Source organism: Dermacentor andersoni, chromosome 1 (assembly GCF_023375885.2).
Source record: "Dermacentor andersoni chromosome 1, qqDerAnde1_hic_scaffold, whole genome shotgun sequence".
NCBI lineage: Eukaryota > Metazoa > Arthropoda > Arachnida > Ixodida > Ixodidae > Dermacentor > Dermacentor andersoni.
In genome coordinates this window covers 277,545,328-277,567,877 of record NC_092814.1, presented here as the reverse complement: position 1 = coordinate 277,567,877, position 22,550 = coordinate 277,545,328, and the positions used below count along the sequence as shown (strand labels likewise).

The following is a 22,550-nucleotide window of genomic DNA, read 5'->3' as shown; positions in this document are numbered from 1 at the left end:
GATAGCACCGTTCGCTTTATCCAATTTTCGTATGCCAAATTACGCCCCCCAAGCTAATTTATAAACTTTCAATTAACACTGGATATTCGTATGCTAAATTATGCCCTCTGAGCTTATATACACTCTCCGACTAAACTTTGTCTTGCCCAAACGCCTCTGTGCAAAATACGTGCAGAGCTCGAATATGCAGCTCAATATCTTGCCCAGGTACAGTCCTGCGCCACTCTTGGAAGTTTGGGCAACAGCTCTAAAAGGCACATCTCTTTATATCTCTCTTCCCAACTTCTGTCACTTTACCGACGCCATGTTCCATGAACTAATGGCGTGCTGTTAACAATAACGTGTGTGCAGACTGTTAATGTTGATTCTTTTTCAACATCAACATATGCCTGTTTTGCCGCTTCTTCTTTATAAGATGTGAAATATGGAAAGTTTGGCCACAGAATGGGTAGGGTATCCCAAAATATTAGCTATTAAAAGCAACAAAAAAGAAATAAGTTAATGTCACTGCCACCGAAAAGTGTAACCACATCAATATACGTTGTTTCGAAGAGTTTTGTGCAAATGCGAGCTCTAAATGAGGCGAAACTATATGTGACGTGGGATGTCTGCTACAAAGAGGGAAACAAGCAAGGTGTGCAATTTAGAACCTTCCCTGCACTCATTTAAGAAACGGCTCCCCAGGCAACCGTTGGGCGATTATAAGTCTCGTTTAGCCTGCGATCCCAGAGGTGGCCTCAATTCAAATGAACCATCTCTTTTGGAAGGAGAAACCGAGGCGCACAAATGTTGTCGATCCTGAATTCTTACTCGGATATTTGCCTCGGGCCCTACTCCACACTAATTAGCGCAACTCTAACGCTTTCATGCATTCAAAATGGTCCTTAAAGCGGTCAAACAACTCTTACACACTTGAGGTGTGGGCAAAGCCCGCCATTTCTAGTACGAACTTGGCATGGCTGCGAACGCAGATGGTGCTTTACGTAAGCAAAAGTTAATCGTAAATGACAAGAAACGTGCGAGTTAGAGAGCTCTTTCTTGTAGCAGCATCTAGTGCTACTCGTTTGTCAAACTAAGTATATAGCAAGTTTCGCAAGATACGATGGTTCCTTGTTGTAAGTTGCTTCTATTGTAAAAGTGATCCCATATAACCCATATGCTGGATGAGTTTGCGAGAAATATTCAGTTTCTTCCCTTTTGACGACGTAGACTAACAACTTCTTTTTAGAGATTACAAAGAATTTAAAGACCGAAAATGAATGGCTGAATACGGACACACGTATTATGGAATGAAGATATCATATATGTGGTCAACTATGGCGACAAACAGCTGTCATTGAAAGACAATAAATCACTAACCCTTTCGTGGAATTCATCTAGCAGCTGTATTCCGAACGAGAGTTCCAAGCGCTGTGACGTGTTTAGATCTGCTCCACCTCACGTTCTCATGCCAGTGACCTCAGTCGAATGTTTTCTCTCTCTCTCTATCTCTCTCTTTCTTTTCTTTTTGCTCTTGTGGTTGCACGCGTTTTTTTCGGCATGATCTGTACGCAGAACAACAGACATACCCCGCTTGGGACTCCGTCAGGGCGCGTGCAAAATGAGACACCCTCCGTCCCACTTGCCACACACACGCGCGCGCATGGTCCGCCAGTGTTATAACTGCAAGCTCCGGAGAAAGGGAGAGGGGGGCTTCGACCGGGACTTCTCTCTGCGTGCGTATGGTTTAACTTGCGGAGTGGACGCGGTAGTTTCGCGACATGGTCTGGTGACTATCGAACTGTTTTTGCTAAAAATGTCGCGCGCCCAATCCGCAGCCTACCAGCTGTATCTATAAACGATCACCGACATGCGTCCCATTACGGGAGATAAACGCGCGAAACACTCGCACGCGAGCAGCAGCGCGTGGTTCTTCTGTTTCGGCAAGGCGAACACAGTATAGATTTTGCTTCGGCCTGCCGCCCCGGCGCGCCTGTGAGCCAACGGGAAGGAAAAGTCAGAAGCGAAAAAACGTGCTCATCCCGAGCACCGCGGTTCGGTTGACGCCGATGCTGCGGCGCATAGCGTCGAGTGCCTCAGCCAGTGGGTTTGTTGCCGTTTCGATCGAGCCCTCGAATTTTCACTTTATGTATACGCACCTGCGATGCGTGCCTCAAAGATTGTTTGCAGCCATTGATCGTCTTGGACCTCCAGCGAAAGAAACAGAAGGCACCGACTCTACAGCCCCGAGTCAATGACCGCGCTAAGCAGTTACACTGCAATACCCGCGGTAGCTGAGGCTATGGCGTTGCGCTGCTGAGCCCGACTTCGTGGGTTCGAATCATGGCCGTGGCGGGCATATTCTGCTGGCGGCGGAAAGCAAAAAAAAAAAACGCTCGTGTACTGGGTGTATTGGGCGCACGTTAAAAAAAAAAAAAGAACCCCGAGTCGTAAAAAATTAATCCGAAGTCCTCCACTGCGCCGAGCGGGCCTCATAATTAGATCATGATTTTCGCCGCGTGAAACCCCAGAATTAAATATTTTTCGCTACACCTCAGTGCACCCCTTGCCGCGACCTAGCAACCCCAGCCGTATACAACCGTATGAATGTTTAGTTAAGCAGTGCTCAAGATTTGTCTTCGCGTGCGCGCCAGTGTGCACTGCCCTATTGCGCAGTTTGTTCGCCCTGTAAATTCATGTCGATATACATATAGTGTATAAGTACACATTGTATACGTACACGATTAGTAAGAACATTGTATTTCTTACAAATAGCGCTGAATCAGCAAGGCGGTCACCAGCAAATGTCTTAGGTAATTATTCGTTTCATCGTTATGTGAATACTAGACAATAAGAAAAATCTGCGCTTTTCTTTCTTGTTCTTGTGTTTCGCGTTTCAACGACACTAATGAGGGAAAGGTAATTTGTTCCGCTGATGAACAAGGAAACCGCCGCTCAGCCGTGACTAAACGTGGTAGTTCCTTTTTTTTTTTGTATATACATACCGAAAGGTTTGCCGCAAGGCCATATAAAGAAAACAGAAACAAAAAGAAAAAAATACGCCGCAGTTTCGTGGAATCAAGCCTTCGCTGTACATAGAAGTCTCCCTTGCATGCATTTTCCTTCCCGTATATTTATTCCAGCATGCAAATTATCGAAGGTACGTTTACTGCATAATATGGAGGAATAACAACCGTCAATGCAATCGTCAGACATCATTTCCGACTCGAGAGGTTTAGCGAGCGTGACGTAACAGCGTCTTGCGGTGGCATTGCGCGCCGGTGATTAACAAGATTCTCGAGCAGAGCATGCGCGTATCCTCATTTCCTTTGGTGGCCAAAGAAGCACGCGGTCTGCGATTTACCTCACAAGCCACCAAATGGACGAAGGACCATGCATGAAAGAGAATATCTGAACCCTGAGCCCGAGTTTCATCCCCACAGAAAGCTATACAAAGCCGAGTCTGCGGTTGTCAAAGACAATTGGAATACATCATCGCGTTTGAAGGCGCAGTGAACCTTGTCGCCTATGCGTTCGCGCGTCACTATCTCACGCTTTTTCCTCCTCCTTTCCTTTATATCACCTTCCGCCTTTCCCGCTGTAGGGTAGCAAACCGATGTCAACCTGGTTAACCTCCCCACATTTTCTTTCCGACCCTATAAAGAGCTGAACGTAATAAAAGTACACTGAACAATTAGAGCTTTGGAAGATCTAAATAAAACAGAATTGTGCAATTACGCATACGTAGCCCTATCTCAATAGCATGGACCTGCTTCAAACTTACGTATATTGAGAAAACAAAGCAACTTCCTTGCACTGCATGCTTGCAGCTGTACAAAAATAAAGCTTTATCTCGGGACCAGCTGCAGTTTCTCTCTCTGTCCGTATATATATATATATATATATATATATATATATATATATATATATATATATATATATATTGTGTGTGTGTGTGTGTGTGTGTGTGTAAGACGCAAAAATTATCTCCTTGGGCAGCCTTTGGACCAATTTAGATTATCTTCTTTATCCACGGTAAAAGGTAACTGCCATCGGCTATTCGAAGCGAATTCTTTTTTTTTTTGTACCTATTACTCATAGTTCCTTTAGTAATATTGCCATTTATTTTTAATTGAACAAGAATTGGTGCTTATTTCCAAAGAGTATTTCACGCGATTGTATTGATGCTGATATCTTGAGTTTGCTTTGATGTACGTACGCTTCTCAAGAGCGTCTATTCAGGCTTATTCATCGAGATCTGTATAAGATTCAGCGACAATGCTTCGATGACACACGATGACATTATTTATCTAGTTTTTTCGTCTCAGCTTTGTTGCTTTTAGATGGACTCGGATCTCAGATGGGCATTGATGATTGACGGCGTTGCCAAAGAAATACACGAGGGACGCTTTAGCGGAGGCGCCGCAGAGTTTCATTTTGGTTACCCAAGGTTTTTTTCTTAACGCACGTTTACACCGTAAATCGAAGTACACGAGTGTTTCTGCACTCCGCACCATCAGAAATCCTCTAAACCCGAAACTCCGCGCTGAGGCGCGGAGGCCCACCACTGAGCCACGCGTCGGGTAAATGTTCGGAACATATATAGCTGCGACCCCGTTTCGGTGCGCTTGCGTTCACCGTCCTTCGCCCTCCCGGCTGGCGTGCCGATACGGTACGACGACGAAATCCGCACCCGCTCGTCGTCGCCAGCATTCATTGTCCTCGTCATTAGAGATGCGCGGCGAACACGCATTTCTCGCGAGGCGCATGTTTCGACCCGTCGCCTGCTGTGGCTGAAAGAGCACGCGCGTAACTCGGACGGTGTGTGTGCGTGTGTGTGTTTTTGCGACATGTAAATCCATGGTCTTCGTGATGCAAAAAAAAAAACATATGATGCGTTTTTATTACAGATGTAGTTAGCCAATTGCGAGCTTTCCGCAGCTTGACGTCGTTAGCACGTGACTCATCACGTGTCTCGCGTGGGCTTCCTCGCAAGCTGCTGCCCCCTGCGTGCTTGTCCGCCGGCTCTCAGTCGTCGAGGCACCGCGTTCGCCGGCGAACGCGGTGCCTCGGATGTCGGCAGTTCGACCGCGGCGCATGGACCCGAAGAATGATTTGAATTTGGTAGCATCTGCCGAGCTCGTAATCCTGATCTAAGTTTCCTGCTTTAGTTTTCGCCCAATACCTGCTGCACTCCGTCGCAAATAATTAACCTCCTGGACGAGCCTCGGGCTTACGGTCCACCCCTTCCCCTAAAATAAAAAAAAAAATAAAATTATGTTGAAAATGTTTTCGCCAGCAACACTCTAACCGCTGAGCGTACTGCATGTCACTCCGTCCTTATTCCAAGCTTCGTCTTTCTCGCAATCAAAGTATCGCAATTCTTTTTTACACCACTGTAAGCGCTTCTGCAAAACTATACGAGTATGTATACGCCACCTGCTTCGGCGCACTTATATCTTCCTCGTCAACACTACAGCCAGGTCATAGTATAACTCTTTCTTTACTCACTGCCCTGTCTTGCTTTCTCTCTTGCTCTGCGTATATGGTGAGTCGAGAGCAACCGAATCCCGCTGTTCTATGGGCTCGGCCTCGTGCCCTTCGCTGCTGTGTAATCATTTTGCTGCCAGCGCGAGGCTCGCCCATTGTTGCTGGCCGAGAGGCACTTGTGCTCCTGTGTCGTCGTCCATTGTCTGGCAAGGCCTCTGTATGGGTTGCCTCCAAGAGGCGAGGCAGCTATAGCGCGGATGGGCCTGGAGTGTGTACGCCATCCCGGTCCCTGTCGTAACCCTTCTTCAGCGGCATGGCAGAAAATGCCGCCATTTCGACGTTTTATCTATCCTCGACATCGTTGCAACACTTTAACTGAGAACACTTTAACTTTAACACTTTAATACTGAGAAATAGTGATGACAACTGAGAAAGGAAAGAAAAAGAAATTGTCTTTCAGAGATATCTTTTGTAGTTTTGTTTGTTTGTTTGTTTGTTTGTTTGTTTGTTTGTTTGTTTGTTTGTTTGTTTGGTTGGTTGGCTGGTTTGATTGATAGCCTTCTCGTGAATGGCGCTTGTTCTCGCGTGGTACTTCTGGGAGTACGATTGAATCGGAACAACAAGAATTTCCTTTTTCTAGAGCACACCCGTCGTGTTTCGTGCTCAGCAGCATCGTGCTGCTGAGCACGATGTCGCGCGATCGAATCCCGGCCACGGCGTCCGCATTTAGACGGGGGCGAAATGCGAAAGCACCCATCTGCCTAGATTGAGGTGCACGCTAAAGAACGCCAGGTGGTCGAAATTATTCCGGACTCCGCCACTACGGCGTGCCTCATAATCAGATCGTGGTTTTGGCACGTAAAACCCCATAATTTATATTTATATACATAATTTATATATAAAAATAAATCACCGCCCAAGCACTCCGTACAGATGGTTAACCAGCGAAGCTAGAAAGTGCGGCCCCGGTGTTTATCACTGGGTTAATCACAACGGTTCATTAAACGACGGCCTGATAGGTTGCCGGTACTCGGTACGCAGTTGCTGCTTGCGCTCGGCTGCACGAGCCTGTTCTTGTGCCCGGGCTGCAGCATCGGCACGGCGTAGACGAGCTCGTTCCCGGTTCTGCTCGAGGGCGTTGCTGATCGAAAGATGCCTGCTTCTCAGCAGTACGTATGACGCGTGGCCTACCCATTTCGGAACTGCGGCGCGCGCGCTCGGCTGCGACGGAGAGCAACGACATCGCTACTGGCGCAGCCAATCGCGCACCTCTCTCTTCATTTTTTTTTTTTTTTTTGCACATGCGCATGGGGTTGCTCTGGTGGAGTTTTCGGCGTACAAGCGACAGAAGGACGGACACATCGGCTCGCCATATACAGCTTCGCTGTAAAAAGGCACCACTGCGTTTCTACTTATGTTACACGCTGACTTCTTGGCATTCTCTTGGCCTGTCTTATTTCTTCCTTTAAAAACTTCGCAGCCAATAAACTTAAACCTGCGTGAGAAACAGTGAACGAATTTTCCTAATCGTTGTGGCATTATTGCAAACAATATCGAAACAGATAGTATAAAGGTTAGAAGCATAAATGGATAATATATATGTTAGCCACGTAATGGGCTGCCTTTACTTCTTAATTGACCTATAAATAAGGACATGCCCGCACCAACAAATGCGGCCGGCTTCTCCTTTCAACTTGAGAAACAAGGAAATATCTCACAAATCACACATTGTTCACAAAGGTGAAAAAGACACATCATATGATAGTACATTATGATAAGTCTCGAAAACAGGAAATGTCATCAAACAGAAATTCAGCTTGAAATGACACAATAATTGTAGATACAGTGCAGGCGCACATAATGTCCGAAGATAGAAGGGTGTAATAATTATCACACGCCCTATATGAATACATTGCAGGTACGTACAATGTTATCCTCAGCAGGCAGAAATGCACTTGCACTTATTATCATATTATTTATCCACAATATGAGTGACCTCGGAGCAGCAAGCGCACGTTTTTGAAGAGTAGCTGTTGGCGGTAGTCCATGCAGCCTGCAATCAAGCCTCATCAATTTGGATACCATTGGGCATCTTGGTTCAGAGACTTGTGGCTAACAGAGGTAGCTAAAGAAATGAAATTTACGCGGCAATATTACGAAATGATTGTGAGGCACACAGTAATGGCGGACTCCTGATTAATTCTGTCCACCTAGGGTTCTTCAACGTGCGCTTAAATCTGAGTGCACGAGAGTTTTTGCCCGCATCGGAGTGCGGTCGACGCGACGTCGAGCTCTGCAGCACCGCGCCACAACCACTACGAGCTACCGCGGCGGGTTCACAAAGCAGTTTGCAAGGATTCACGAGTGAAAGGGAAAAAATCAATTCGTACATTAGCGAAAAAGAAAAAGGAAGAAAAAATAAAGGAGAGCTGCTGAGTGTGGCGGGAAAACAAACTAAATACACGTCTGACGCCCCTAGGGCGCCAGACAGGAAAACCGGTAGTTCTGAAAACGTTTCGTGCGTCGTTCAATTATGTATGTGCGCTTTCTTTTCCTGTTCTTTCTTTATGCAGAAGGCCTATGAGTGCGAGTGAAGAGGAGGATTTGGTCTTCCCTCGTCCGCCTTCATAACTGTGAGCCCTTTGTTCATCTTCTCATTCAGACAGGGAATGATCGCATAGAAAGTACAGCCCAGAAAAGAATTCTCTTATTCACTCACTGTATCCCGCAGTGACAGGCGACGCAAAAAAAAGCACCATCGAAACGCCTGATGCGGTCTCGGGTCCTAAATATAAAGCGACCCGGAATACACGTGGACTCCAATAGAACTCATCCTGCCCGCCACCTTTGTACTCTTAATTGATTTGTGCTCACTAGTGTTATATGCTGGTACTACGTGAGAAACCCTGTACTGGATAGCTCGAGATCCATTTTGACGGCCGTCGGGTCTCCTTTAACAGGAATCTCAGAACTAGGCCAGGCGTCCTAGCAATTCAACCAAGGCTGTGTGCTCTTTTCGATTTGCACTGAAGAAAGCGTGCAAATCTTGAGCGCACATGCGCGCAATCTGCAGCGACGACCGAAGCAGGGGATCCGGCGGCGCGCCCCCCAACCTTTTCGGCGAAACGCGCGTACGTCGAGAATTGAATCGGCGGCGCTGTCCTCCGTGCACGCCACCGCGGCATGAAATCCACCAGCCCGCATGCGGCCAGCGCGCCTCCTCGGCATCGGTGCCGGCTGGCCGCTATGCATAATCACGCTATTAGGCCGGCCGCCAGCGCGAGCAGCGCACGCCCTCATCTCGCGCGCGCGAACGGCACAGCCGGCGCCGCATTAACAAACGCTCCCGGTGGCGAGCGAGCTCTTAATTATCGGTCCCGCAATCGTCAGTTAACGCGGCCCGTACGGCCACTGTTTCGGGAAAATTCGCGCGCTGCTCTCGCAGCGCTCGGATGCATCGCCGCCCCAGCGGAGCTCGCTTCGCGCGTCCGCAAGACGCATGGGCGGCCGAGACGGCGGTCGCGCGGCATGCGGGCTGACGAGGTGGAGGGTTGCGCGTGAAACCGAAATTAAGCGACTTATCGTGTTCCGTGTAATACCCCTCCCCTTGCCTCCGCGGCCCTGCCGCGTGCAATTGCTTTCCCCCTGCACGAGAGCCACGGTCGCGTGGCCCGACACAGGTCGCGGTGCTAAGCGCGCGGTCCTCGGGTCGGCCGCTGCTCTGGAGTCGGGGGGGGGGGGGGGGGGGGGGGGTGAAAGTGGTGCGGATCGACATGAGATGCTGCGTGCTTGGTAAACACACCCGAACCTGTGCCTCCACAATGCCGCCATAGACTTCGTCTTTTTTTTTTATTTATATTTTTGTAACTTGTATACAATGCAGCGCCATGCGTAACGTGACATGGCTGTTACGCGCAGTAGTCGCGCCTGACTTACACGAAAAAATAAAATAAACAGTACAATTGATTAACCGAATGAGTTCTGTGGAAATTGCCCAAGTAGTGGCATTCATGAAGTGAAGCAATGCCCTCAATCTGGCATATCTATAGCATGAGATTACAATGTAAATTAGTCGGGGACGGAACGAATGTCTCTTTAGGTGCCAAGTGTCTCTTCCGACCAACTCGTGCGTGTTCCGTGTGTGTGTTGCCGGCAAATAGTGCTGCCCCAAAAAACTGAGGATAGTGCGAAAGGATGTCTCACGCCCTTCTACTACTCGCATTTCTACACGACACTGAACTGAAGGAAGTGTGGTAACAAGTTCCTGAATAGCGTAAGCAAACGCTCATGTCGGATCAATTTGCTCACCTAGACTGCCATGCTAAGGCCCTCCCCTTCCCCCCCCCCCACCCTCAAGCAAACGCAGTAAAAGAAAACTATAAATAGAAAAATAATTGCTCCTGTATAAGTAAATAACCCTCCTACAATACCGAAACCCCCACTCTTAGCGCGACAAGACGCTTGGTATAAGCCAGACAAGGTGCAAGAAGGACAGATGGGTGGTGACGCCATCTTGAAGTTGCCGCACCATCTAGCCGTGACGTCATGGGTTTCTGACGTCGTCTGCTAAGGCCTAGTTAGTTCTTTGTCGGTAAAATGAACTGCGTTGCCTTCTAAAGGAGCCAAGGGTTGAGCATGGCAAGTTTCGGGAACTTTTACTGAGCCCCACTGCCGGCCTAAATGCGAAAAAAGTACTTTGAAATTCGTGACGTCAGACTGACGTAGCGGCGGTGGGGTTTCGACGTGAAATTAAAGAAGAAATCGAACTTCAACCTCCATTTTCCTTTCTTCTGACAATTTGTTCTGTTGGGGTTGCTGTGGAAAGATTGAGATTAAAGAGCACCTCGGCTACTCCATTTCTTTTTATCTTATGTAGCGAAACATAAAGAAATATCATAATAATGCTAAAATAGTTAAATAAATATAAAATGAAATAGATAAAGATGACAGCATCGCCATGGAGAGTTCGCTGACCTCTGTCCATGTCCCTACCGCGCGTGTGTTTGTACCTACCATCTATTTATGGCATGAAGGACTCTTACACCAATGTATATGAACTACAAAGCGTATGATAATCGACCTACTATCGCGAAATTAACGCGAAATTAACGACAATAGAGTTTTAAAAGAATCCTTTATTAGTCCAAACTAATTCAATGCTTCTTTTTAGTGTCCCTTTAACCAATCAACCGACTACAACATTAACAGATTGGCAAGGATGTTATTACAGAACAGGTTCGACCACCATCCACCGACTGGTGCATGCAGTGCTACGCCGGCCGATTATATCTTCCATAGGTGTTAAAAATGACGTTTCGTTCATTACAAAACTTACTCAGCCGTCTCGCCTGAACTGTGTTCCCGTAATATTTGATGAAGTGACTGGCTATCGAGACGTTTCCTACATTATAGTCGCCTCAATAAAGTTGCTGAATCTGCCTATAACCGTTGCGAAACGACGGGCTTGTGTGAACGTCTGTGACTATTAATGCAATTTCTATTAAACCACACGCGTCAGCGAACTCACCGCTAATTTCCTTCTCTCCTCTCTCTCCCTGTGATCTTTGTTTTCCCCCTTCCCATTCCCCCGGTGTAGGGTAGCCAACCGGACGTTATTCTGGTTAACCTCCCAGCCTTCTGCTTTTCTCTTTCCTCCTCCTGCGTAGAACCACTGAGCGGCGACTGTACATACATTTACATAAATTTTGTACGTGTATATATAGATATATTCAGAAAATGCGTCACCCACTGCGGTGGCTTAGCGGCGGTGGTGTTCCACTGCTAAACACGAGATCGCGGGATCGAATCCCAGCCGCGGCGGCCGCATTTCGATGGGGGCGAATTGCAAGAACGCCCGTGGTCCCGTGCATTGAGGACATGTTAATGATCCCCTGGTGGTCAGAATTAATCCGGAGTCTACCACTACGGCATGCCTCGTAATCAAATCGTAGTTTTGGCACGACAAAAACCCAGAATTCGATTCAGAAAATGCGTTCAAAATGCCTTTAAAATAAGGCGATAATTCAACGATTTTCTAGGGACTTCTTTTTTTCAGCAGAGACATACAGTTTTGAATGCCCTGCGGTAGTAATTAGATAGGTTACTATGACTATTACAGAAACTCAACCTTTAACCTGAAATGTCCGACGCGATTTGATCTAACCTAAGAATTGAAGCCTGCCCTCCAGAGGAGCGCATAGCCGGTTCCGGACACACAAAAAAGCTGAGTTTTCTTATTTCTGCAGCTTAATAACTTCCGGCCAATTTCACCTTGAAAACCGAAACTGAACCGCCGCAGAGCGTAACTGTCACACGCTTAGCAGAGGCCCATGAGTGACGTGACTGCTTATGCCTCTCCGTCGGGCGAGCACGAAGCGTACACAAGATCGTGGTTCGATAGGAGCGCTCGCTTCATGCTCGCCCGACAGTCTAAAATTAGAGCTAGTTAATTAACGTATTTGCTCGTGTATGTCCCGCCCTGGTGCAAGGCACCCCCTTTCTTGAGGTAAAAATTTCAAGAAAAAAAATTGTGCAGATCCCGCGCACTGCGGGAATCGATGTTAATGCGAAGCATTTTACAGCTACCTGGCTAACCAGCATTGTTTGGAGTTCCGCAAACCGTTACCAGATGAACCAACGAGTTTGTGTAAATTGAGTAGTTGCGTGCGTGAGCCGTATGTGTGTGTGACGACTACGCAGCACGACGACGACCACGTCGACGACGGTCGTACGGCAGCACAGGCATATCTGCGCCGGCCGTTTGACGCGAGCTTTTTACGACATGAGCGCTGTTTGGTTCTGCGTGGGGTAGCGGACGAGCGTAAGCCAGAGAAACACGGGTTGTGATGTGTGTGTAGTGATTATAAGGGTGAAGGGAAGAGAGAAGCGCAGTGCCGTAACTGTCTCTCAAAGGAGGACACCTCAACAGCACTGCACAGGGTAGGGGAAGTGGGAAGGAAAAGATTAAGAGAGAATGAAAGAGAGCGGAGAAAAAAAGAAAAAAAAAAGGCAAGAGGGTTGAAAAAGAAGAAGCAATGCGGGGCTTATAGCCGCGCTCTAGGGTTGTGATGTCACCAGCCATACGTGTAATACAGTCGTACGTACATACGGCCATGTCGTCTGGGGTACGTTAAAACGACAATGACATTTGAACTCCGGAGAATAAATGTTCAAGCATGATTAACGTGGGCGATCGTGAAGTTGGTACAACGTCGCACAGCTTCTACGTGTATAGTGTAAACCGCTACGAGGAAAGTGCTGGGGAAAGTGGACCGGTCCCGGAAATAGTGCAAGTCTAACACGTCGCCTCAGAGCACGAGCTGACAGAAAGAACGGAGACGAGGAAGTGGCACGTGGCGCACGCGCCGAGTGTTTCAAAGAACTGGCTGCCTTTGGAACGAGTCAAGCATATGCGTACGATCTCTACGTGCCAGAGTTTTGATTGCTTCTCTCAGCCCTTCTGGTTAACGTCCCTGCCTTCTACTTTTCTCTTTCCTCCTTCTCTCAGCCCTTGCTGGGCTGGTACGATTGTGCAATGTATTTCCGTCTGAATTCAGTGCAAGCAAGAAAGAAAGAAAAGGCGATCGTGGCCTAGTTGTTTGACTGCTGATGGCAGAGGCTTCGATTCCACCGTCGATCACACATTACTTCTTTTCAGCAAAGCGAGACAGGAACCTACCTACCTCGAAGTGCCAATAATGGGGTAAAGAATGTTTCGCATTAAATGTTTCACCAAGGATTCGATTTAGAATGCGTGGCGTTCGGTTTATACCGTGGCTAAAGTTTTAAGGTTCGTGGAATATCTAGCAACATAGACGGCTCCGAGGACGACTGTCCTTTGGACCGTGTCGGGGAGGTAGTAAGCTCTGGTGACGACAGGCAGCGAGATCGATAACAATGAAGAATGGAGCAGAACCTCATCAATGGGTCTGAATCTTGAATAAATGCCTGTGTGTAGTGTATAGCCAGTGTTTCCATTATTCTGTACATCATTCGCGAAGTCGTTTGTGGTATTAGCGGGTAGTCATATACCCGACTCAAGTAAAACCCGCACATTTTCAAGATTAAAAAAAAAAGTGTAGGCTTAACACGAATAACTACGGTAGTTAGCTGTCCCCAAGGAAATTCCGTAAGGCTGCCAAGTGGCGTTTCTGCTTAATGGGGTTTGACTATGTGTACAGGACGGAGCGCAAACTGTGAATATGCAAGGCTGTTTGAGAAGTACTTATTGACTCGCGTGCCGCGAGTGCTGCTCTTGTTCTTAGCGTGTATCTACTCCCATCTTCGCTTCTCGTTGAGTGCAAATATATATATATATATATATATATATATATGCTCTACCATCTCGTTTTCGCAAGAGAGAAAGAATAGTTCCTTCTGCATATATGTATAGAAGACGTATAGAAATCATAGAGTGTTTCACGTAATTTGAACAGACCGTTTATAGTGTCCTTGTGTATGGTGTGCCTCCCACACGTACTCAGTGCTTACTCGCTCCTTTTCTTCCTCTTTCTATTCCCCTTTCCCCCACCCCCAGTGTAGGGTAGCAAACCGGATGCTGTTCTGGTTGACCTCCCTGCCTTTCCTACCCTTGTTTTCTCTCTCTCTCTCTCTTGAGCCACGGAATTAAAAAAAAAAAGTGGTTAACCGCAGCTGAATGAAACCAACGACCTGTGGTTCGCCGTCATGTGGCGCTCCTTAGAGTATTTCTTTATATTCCGCTTAATTCGTTAATTAACTAAGATCAATAATGCAAAATTTTTATTGCATTTACTTTATGACCAAGTGCGTTTCGTTACGTTGTAAAGGGAATTCAGAAACCGCCGATCCAATTTTTTGTGGCAACGTACATGCTGCGTGGTGGTTTTTTCGGCGCAAAGTAAGCCCGCGAAATATTAATTGAAACCACGTAAGTCCCAGCTCGTGCGCTACACTCTTAAAACGGTTGCACCCTTTGGGGTGTATATTTGTCCCCCAACGATTATCGTCATCTGACTTGCTTGCGTTTCCTTTCTTGAAAATTCGGCGCTCGCTACTTTCCAGTCGAGAATGCTGTGTCACACTGATAACGCGCAAGCCGTTCGTGACTGGGAAGTACCGGGTTCGCGGCGTTAAAGAAAGGAAGTGCGGACAAGACAGATGAGGTTCATTGTTCTTTGGCAAGATGCAACCCAAAGGGTCTAAACTTTTCTTAGAGTGCACACAACGATAATCGTCATCTGTCTTGCTTGCGTTTTTTTTCTTGAAACGCAGCGCTCGCTACTTTCCTGTCGAGAATGCACTGTAATGCTGATAACGCGCATGCCTCGTTCGTCACTTGAAAGTACCGGGCTCGCAGCGTTAAAGAAAGAAAATTCGGGGAAGACAGATTACAATTATCGTTGTGCGGCAAATAAACACCCCAAAGGGTGCAACTGTTTCTACACTCTTATGCAAAGTTACACCTTTTGGAGTGCCCCTTCTGCCACACAACGATAATCGTCATCTGCCTTGATGCGTTTCCTTTCTTTAACGCTGCGAGCCCGGTACTTTCCAGTAACGAACGGCGCGCGCGTTATCAGCATGATAGCATTCCCGACAGGAAAATAGCGGGCGCGGCGTTTTCAAGAAAGGAAACGCATCAAGGCAGATGACGATTATCGTTGTGTGGCAGAAGGGGCACTCCAAAGGGTGTAACTTTGCCTAAGAGTGTAGAGTGCACACTCTTAAACAGAACTACACCCTTTGGGTCGTATCTTGCCACACAATAATAATCGTCATCTGTCTTGTTCGCATTTCCTTTCTTTGACGCTGCGAGCCTGGTACTTCCAAATCACGAACGGGGCACGCGCGTTATCAGCATTACAGTGCATTCTCGACAGGAAAGCAGCGAGCGCTGCCTTTTCAAGAAAGGAAACGCAAGCAACAAAGATGACGATTATCGTTGTGCGGCAATTATACACTCCAAAGAGTACATTTGTTTAAGAGTGTATCGTATTGCAGCGCTCTCAACCGTGCTTCGAGTGAAAGGACCGTGCGCGCAGATCGTGGCGAAGTGAGCGGCCGCGGTTCAAGGCATCGGCTTAACAGCACCTTTGACGGTGGCACACGGAACGGAAGCATCGTTGTCCCTGACAAGGGATAGGATCGAAGCACGGGTGAAAGCGTTGCTTTAAGATAGCGCATGGTTGCTCAGTGGCTATGGTGTTGGGCTGCTGAGCACGAGGTCGCGGGATCAAATCCCGGCCACGGCGGCCGCATTTCGATGGGGGCGGAATGCGAAAACACCCGTGCACTTAGATTTAGGTGCACGTTAAAGAACCCCAGGGGTTCGAAATTTCAGGAGTCCTCCACTACGGCGTGACTCATAATCAGGAAGTGGTTTCGGCACGTAAAACCTCATGCTTAATTTAAAAAGATAGCGCATGAGCGCTGTCACGTGATTTTATTTCATATTTCGCTGGCTTTCCTTAAGCACCGAAAACAAAATTCTCCACGCAGGCTGTACGTTGCCACAAAAAATTGCACCGGTCGTTTCTTGAAGCCTTCTACTACGTAATGAAACAAACTTTGCCCAAAAATAAATATTAAAGATGGGAACAATCGATCTTAGTTAAATAAACTAATTAAGCGGAATAAAAAAGTACTCTAAGGGCTCATTCACACCGGCGACTGACAGTGGTCGCGCGACCAAGTTGGTTGCAAAGCGACCAGTTGCTCTCTGCGCGATTTTCCAGTCGCGCGACCGGGGTCGCAAAACTTATCACCGAACGATATACCCAGTAGACTTTATCAAGTCTACTGGGTATATCGTTCGGTCACTCAGTCCGGATTACAGACGCTGACTCAATCCAGTAGCTTTCAAATATCGCAGCAGAGCTTTTGTTGCCTTTTGTAGCTGCGATATGCGAGGCCATGGTCCCAAGTTCTTCTTCAAGGTGAACGGTGTTCTATCTAGCTGATTGAGAGCTGTGCAGAGGTCATGTCTTTCGTTTTGAAAAGACGGGCAGTAGCACACTAGATGTTCTATAGTTTCCTCGACACCGCAGGCATTACAGTCGGCGCTATCAGTCATTCCAATCAAAAACGTACATGCATTGGTGAATGCGACGCCCAATGAACTAGAATTGTGATATCAGGAATAGGCAATTTTTAAAGATTTTTGAAAGTGTTCGCTGAAACACCCTGTATACCACTTAGTCGAAGCCTAGAACAACGAATATTTTGGTTATGGTTTATGTATGTTCAGAGCTTCTTGTCGAGAGGAGCATGCTTAATCCTTAAATCATTACCTAATGTGAAATTAGTCTGTTAGGGGAATTTCGCTTGCGCGGCTTTGGAAGCCTCAACGCACATTCATTTGTCGTCCTGTTATTACTATCGTTTACGCGCATACGTGCCACATCGTGTACTGTGTGACATAGTGACGCACAGCGCTACAATCGCTCATTGCACAAGGTGATTACCGAACGCTCTGAGGAGGCATTCATGCCGGGCTCCGTCGTTTACGTCCTTTTCCACGCGACGTTTCAATCATGTCTCCTTGAAGCAGTCATCGTTAATCTAATTGTTCTCGAATAACCAGTCGCTCTCTTAATAGCAGGTGGTTCACCCAGTGTAGTTGCTTCTGGGTGTGTTCAGATAAGGACAGAATAAATTGGTTCCCGAATATTTTTAGTTTCCGGCAAAATCTTTATATGAGCTGGGAAAATATCTCTGTAGAGAGGAATCAATCTTCCTTTTGCGAAACTTGGCACGGATGCCTAGAAAAACAATTCTTATTTGACTAAAGGTTGAAAAGAGCGTTTTAACGGCTTGCATATTTTACCGTTTCTAAGGCCTATCACTATAAAATTAACGCATTGTACCCTGCCAATATTTTTTTCAGCTAAATCTACACCCTTAGGACACGCGTTGCCCAAGGGAAGGTAAATTTACGTCACCCACAGTATGTTTTTTTTTTTTTTAATATTGCCAAACTGCTTTTTGAGCAACTGCCTCTGACTGACTCCGAAATCAGGTTTTTTTTTTTGTTATTTTAGCTAAGGTGCTGAAGCTGAAAAATATCTCTTACATATCGCCTAAAGGTTTTTCACCAACTAAAAAAAAAAAGAGGTATGCAACTACATCACGTATTTATTTCATTATAATATACCCAAAAATGTCAAAACTGCAAAAAAATAGTGAAAATTTGAACACTTTAGAGACTCTGAAGAAAAAACTATTATCGCCGATTTTTATGCAAATTTTACAGAATACCCACCCAGGACGGACAAATATAGTACTTTTTAAAAGAAATATGTGCCAAGTTTCGCAAAACCAAGGTTGGTTCCTTTCTACGTCTCGTCGCATTCTCCCATCGATGCGCAATAAGAACCGCAACACAACAAAATCCACGCAAGTCAAAGAACAGCATTTAAAAAACTCATACTTGGCATTGGGCAGACCTGTGGATGCCTCGCTGATGCGAGATAAAAATATTCTTCTGGTGAATATTCTTCTGGTGAAATATTCTTCGGTTGGCGTTGGCCTCCAACGCCAACCGAGTCATGTTGCCGCTCTTGCCGCCTCATTTTTTCTGTCCTTACTCCCATCGCCCCGTGTAGAGTAATAAACCGGACACTTCAGCTGGTTAACGCCTATCACCTCTTGTTTTCTCCTCTCTCTCTCGCCTCGAATCTCGCTAGCCTTCTGAAATCGTGTCTCGCGCCCACACGCAGTAGACGTGGGCGACCAAATGGGCGTATACTTTCATCTTTCTCTTTTGCATTTATAGAATGTCTGGACCGCGTGAAACTTCCCACACATTGTGAGAACTGAGTGAGCAACACAAACGGAGCATTTAACGAAGCGACACCCTCGTTTTGCACCCTCGTTTTCTTTCAGCGCAATCCTAGGACAGAATTCTGACAACCTATTACCTATAAAGGCAGAGAAGACCACAGGGGCGTCGTGTCTGCCTTGCAAACTTCTTGAGGTTCTGGAAAACCCAATGTGCATACGAGGCATTTATTCGCCCCGATTAAACGCATTTATGGTTTTAACATAAATCGCCTATAGTTTAATCTCTCGCTTTGACTTCTAAACTTGCGGCGCGCCATAACAGCTCTCTGTACGGAGTTTGTCTCTTCCCCATCTATTTATGACATACGTTTCGTGTCGGGAAATTTCTGTGATACAGTGCCCTCGCTTTTTAACACACTATTTGCAGCTAAAGCGAATGTTTCGAGGACCTGCAGGAAGGGCTCCCATTAAAGCGGCAGGACCATATGGGGATACACGGACGCTCAGGGCGAGAAATTTTGATCGCAGGGGGTCGGGCGAAACCGCGTTGAGGGTAGGCTCGGTGGCTCGCGCCAGGCGAAGGCTTTAAAAAAAAAAGGGAAATAACGGGGAATGTGGGGGTGGAGGGAGAGGACTAAATCGACCATATTTTTGCGAGAAAGGGAGACTGCAGGGGGTGTTCAGCATTGCATCTCCCTTCACTATTACGCTCAGCCAGGGCTCAAATCACCTGTAACGTTCTGCGCCCTCGTCCGCTCTTACCGGGGCACGGGCGTTGCACTGTGCCCCTGGCTTCCGCTCGCACGAACGAGCTGCGATCAAGCTGACCGCACTCCCTGCGAACCATGCCATGGCCCTTCAGCGCGCGTATAGAGCATGCAACCTCGCTCGCCCTGCTCTGTAGGGGGGGCACGACACTTTGGCTGTTTCACGGCTCACTCCACGCCATTTCTGCCGTTGGCGACGCGTTTGTGGCCCCGATACAGGCATCCGTCGAAAGAAGCACACGTCTGCGGCTTCAACACACTCACGACTGAAACGGTGTCCTCGTCGGAAAGTTTTCCATTTTCCACAGTGTGGAAGCGTGTTAACTGGAATAGCTATGTAATTCGCTGCAGATCTTGAGTACTAATACCTGAAAAAATTGGTCTCAAGCACGGAGTTAGTTGCGAAGGCTTATTCTTTCAATACTACTTCACTTCAATTATGCAGTTACAGCATACTAAAGCCATGGATAAAAAAGAGTATAAAATTTTGTGAAATAATAATGGCATTGGCGATTATAGCGCGAATTATTATTATCTACCACTGCTGTGAAGCTCGCTCAGCAAAAATTACCCATTTTTCTGGAATCCCACGTATTTAATAATTTGTGAGTCTCGTCGCAGAAACACGCGGTGTGGTCAAAAAAATATAACAAGACGTGCAAATTTTGCATTTTACGATGCCAACGATGTGTACGGTTTACGAGTATCATCGCTGCTCGCTTCATAAATTGCTCGTTTGCATCCCGTTGTCGACCTTCCTAGCCAGTCTGTCTCTTATTATAACGCATTGCGTCCACTTATCTTTAATTAATGACTTTCCTGTTGTTGTGAAAGCCTAGAGGTCACCACTGTTAACTACGGAAATCGCGCAAAGAACCTTTCTTTCTTACTTGTTCTTTTTTTTATCTTTTTTTTCTTTCTTTTTTATACGACGCCTACAGTGTCATCTGAAATTCGGTTCGCGCCACTGTCTGACGCCAGTATAAGTGGCATTGTTCTTTCAAAGAACTCGCATTCCTTGGCTACCAGATTTGTGGAAGGCAGCATATAGAGCAAACGTTTATCTTGTCACATATTTCTGCGTCGCTGCGAGTATAGCGAGTGTCTTGTGAACAGGTCTTACAGTCGCTCTTTGAGATTGTTCGTGTGCCATGGGTACATATTATGTAGCGCGTTACGAACGCAGACGCCAGAAAGACCGCGCCGTGGCCGTGACCACGGCGCTGTCTTTCCGCACCTGGTGCCGTGACCGGTGCGGAAATAAATTGCTTTTCTTAGAAACGGCTGTCGTATCTGCTAGTTACAACTCGACTTTATTGACCGATTTGCACGCGTCTTGGCGGCAGTGAAGCTACGACACCCCCCCCCCCCCAAAAAAAAAAAAAGAACCTTCCGGTACCGTGTCTGAGCAGTCTACCATAACGAAGAAAAAAAAAAAACGCGTGTTTTCAAGTTGGCTGTACGTACGAGACACCCGCTTTTAAGTTTTTTTTTTTTTTTTCTATAACATAAATGTTGAAGGCCTCACTTTCGACCATATAAAGCCAGCAAACAATGTAGCCAAGAAAAGCATAGCTGGGGTTGAAATTTAAGTGTATAAAAATAATGAGGAAAAGGGAAATGAAAGTGGACAAAAACATAACTCATATCGCCGGCGGGAGACGAACCCACAAGCTTTGCATTATGTATACGCAAGCGTTCGTCTACTATCTTGGTCATTTATGTGGACTAGGTCTAGCCCTGGGTGTGTTAGCCAGCGCCACCCAGGGTTATGGGGGGGGGGGGGCAGATGTAGAACATCCTTTCTTTTCCGATGGTGTCACGTAACACATGAACTTGTGAGAGCAGTCAGTGGCGCTGGCTAACGCTCCCATGGCTAGATCGCATAAATTCACACAAATGACCACGATTAGTAGACGGGTTGGTCGCGGCCGCCGCACAATTGGTGCCGCAATGCTCGCGTAGCGCGGACCTTGCAGCTTCATCTCCCACCGACGCCAAGTCATCTTTCCGTCCACTTTCATTTTCCCTTTTCCTCATTGTTTTTATGCTTTTCAATTACGGCCACAGCTAATTAACCATAAGGTTTTCTTGGCTACATTGCTGGCTGGCTTTATATGGTCGTTATTAACAAAAATCGAGCCACTCCGTGTTTCCCTTCTTCTCGTTCATGTCCCGACTTCAGATATTTATAATATTTAACTTTTGGGTTTTTACGTGCCACAACCACGATCTGATTATGAGACACGCTATAGTGGGGGACTGAAGATTAATTCTGACCACCTGGGGTTTTTTTAACGTTCAGCTAAATCTAAGTACACGAGCGTTTTTGCATTCCGCCTCCATCGGTATGCGGCCGCCGCGGTCTGGATCGAACCCGCGACCTCGAGATCAGCAGCGCAACGCCATAGCCACTGAGCTAGCGCGGCGGGTGTTTATAATTTTTGCGCGTAATATACGGCGAAATTGATTTGTATATTTCTTATTAACTGCAGAGAAAAATCATTAAAGATATGCGGGCTTCTGCTTTGCCGCACTACCGCGGTTCATCAGTATCATTCTTGCCCCGCTCTATTTCAGAGAGAAAAACCGGAAGCTTGTCACAGTCTCCGTTCTTACACAGTAAGATTGTCTACATAGAAGTGCTCTACGTGGCTATCAGTGCCATTTCGCTTAAGAACACTGAGAACGGTTTGTTGCCTACGGAACTACGTGTTGCATCTGCAGCGTGAAGCCTTTGCTTGAAAGATGGCCTTATTGTCAGAGCTGCGCACTGGTAGCCCGAAGGCAAAACAATATACACAAGGTACAGGTTTCCTAGTGCATGCCACCGAAACACTATGTCACTGTCACGGTTTCATCCAACAGCGGCATACGCATCCGTTGCCTTGCCGATACCGACGGAACAGGCACCGACTAGAGTATCGTCTGACGGGGGCCTTAGCCTGCATGCCAGATCCGAGTGCCGGCATCAGCACCGATCAAACGCTATATCTACGCCAGAAAGAAACTTTTCTAGGGTTTTAGAACAGGGGCCCCAAGCGTTTGGGACCCCAAAGAAATAGCGTCGAAGCCACTGCGCATGCGCGAGACGCAAACTGCGTTTGGGTTTCGCGCGCTATTTCACTGATTTAGCGGGAGCCCCAAAAGCTGCCCCAAAAGATTTGCGTCAACAAACACGGCGGCAACCACCGAAACGACGACTCTAACCTAGCACCAAACTGTGTTCGATTCGTGCTAACGCATGAAGTTCGCAAGCTAAGAGAAGTGACTGCGGTTATCGCTTTCTCAGCGTGTGTTATGAAGATTGATTCATTAGATGCCGCTGACTCTGAATTCGATTGTGGATTTCATGGCTCGTAGGCCTAACACGGCTTAACTTGGCTGGTGAAGGCACGTAAACTTGGTTACTCAAAACTAAAGAAAAAAATTAAATTATGGGGCTTTACGTGCCAAAACCACTCAAAACTAAGGGCAACTGATTGTTTGCTGCTGATATAATAACCTCTAACTTGTAATTAAACGCGAAAACACGAAAATCAAAATTACTTT

The 22,550-nt window shown here is 46.8% G+C and overlaps 1 protein-coding gene across 1 annotated transcript in view; it reads left to right on the top strand.

The window, feature by feature from the left end:
- Nucleotides 1–22,550, top strand: part of LOC126548178 (glucose transporter type 1-like) — a 326,053-nt gene that overhangs the window by 183,114 nt on the left and 120,389 nt on the right. The window contains exon 2 of the mRNA XM_055063176.2: nt 8,043–8,102. The gene's annotated coding sequence lies outside the window, so the exon portion shown is untranslated. The remainder of the gene's footprint in view (nt 1–8,042; nt 8,103–22,550) is intronic.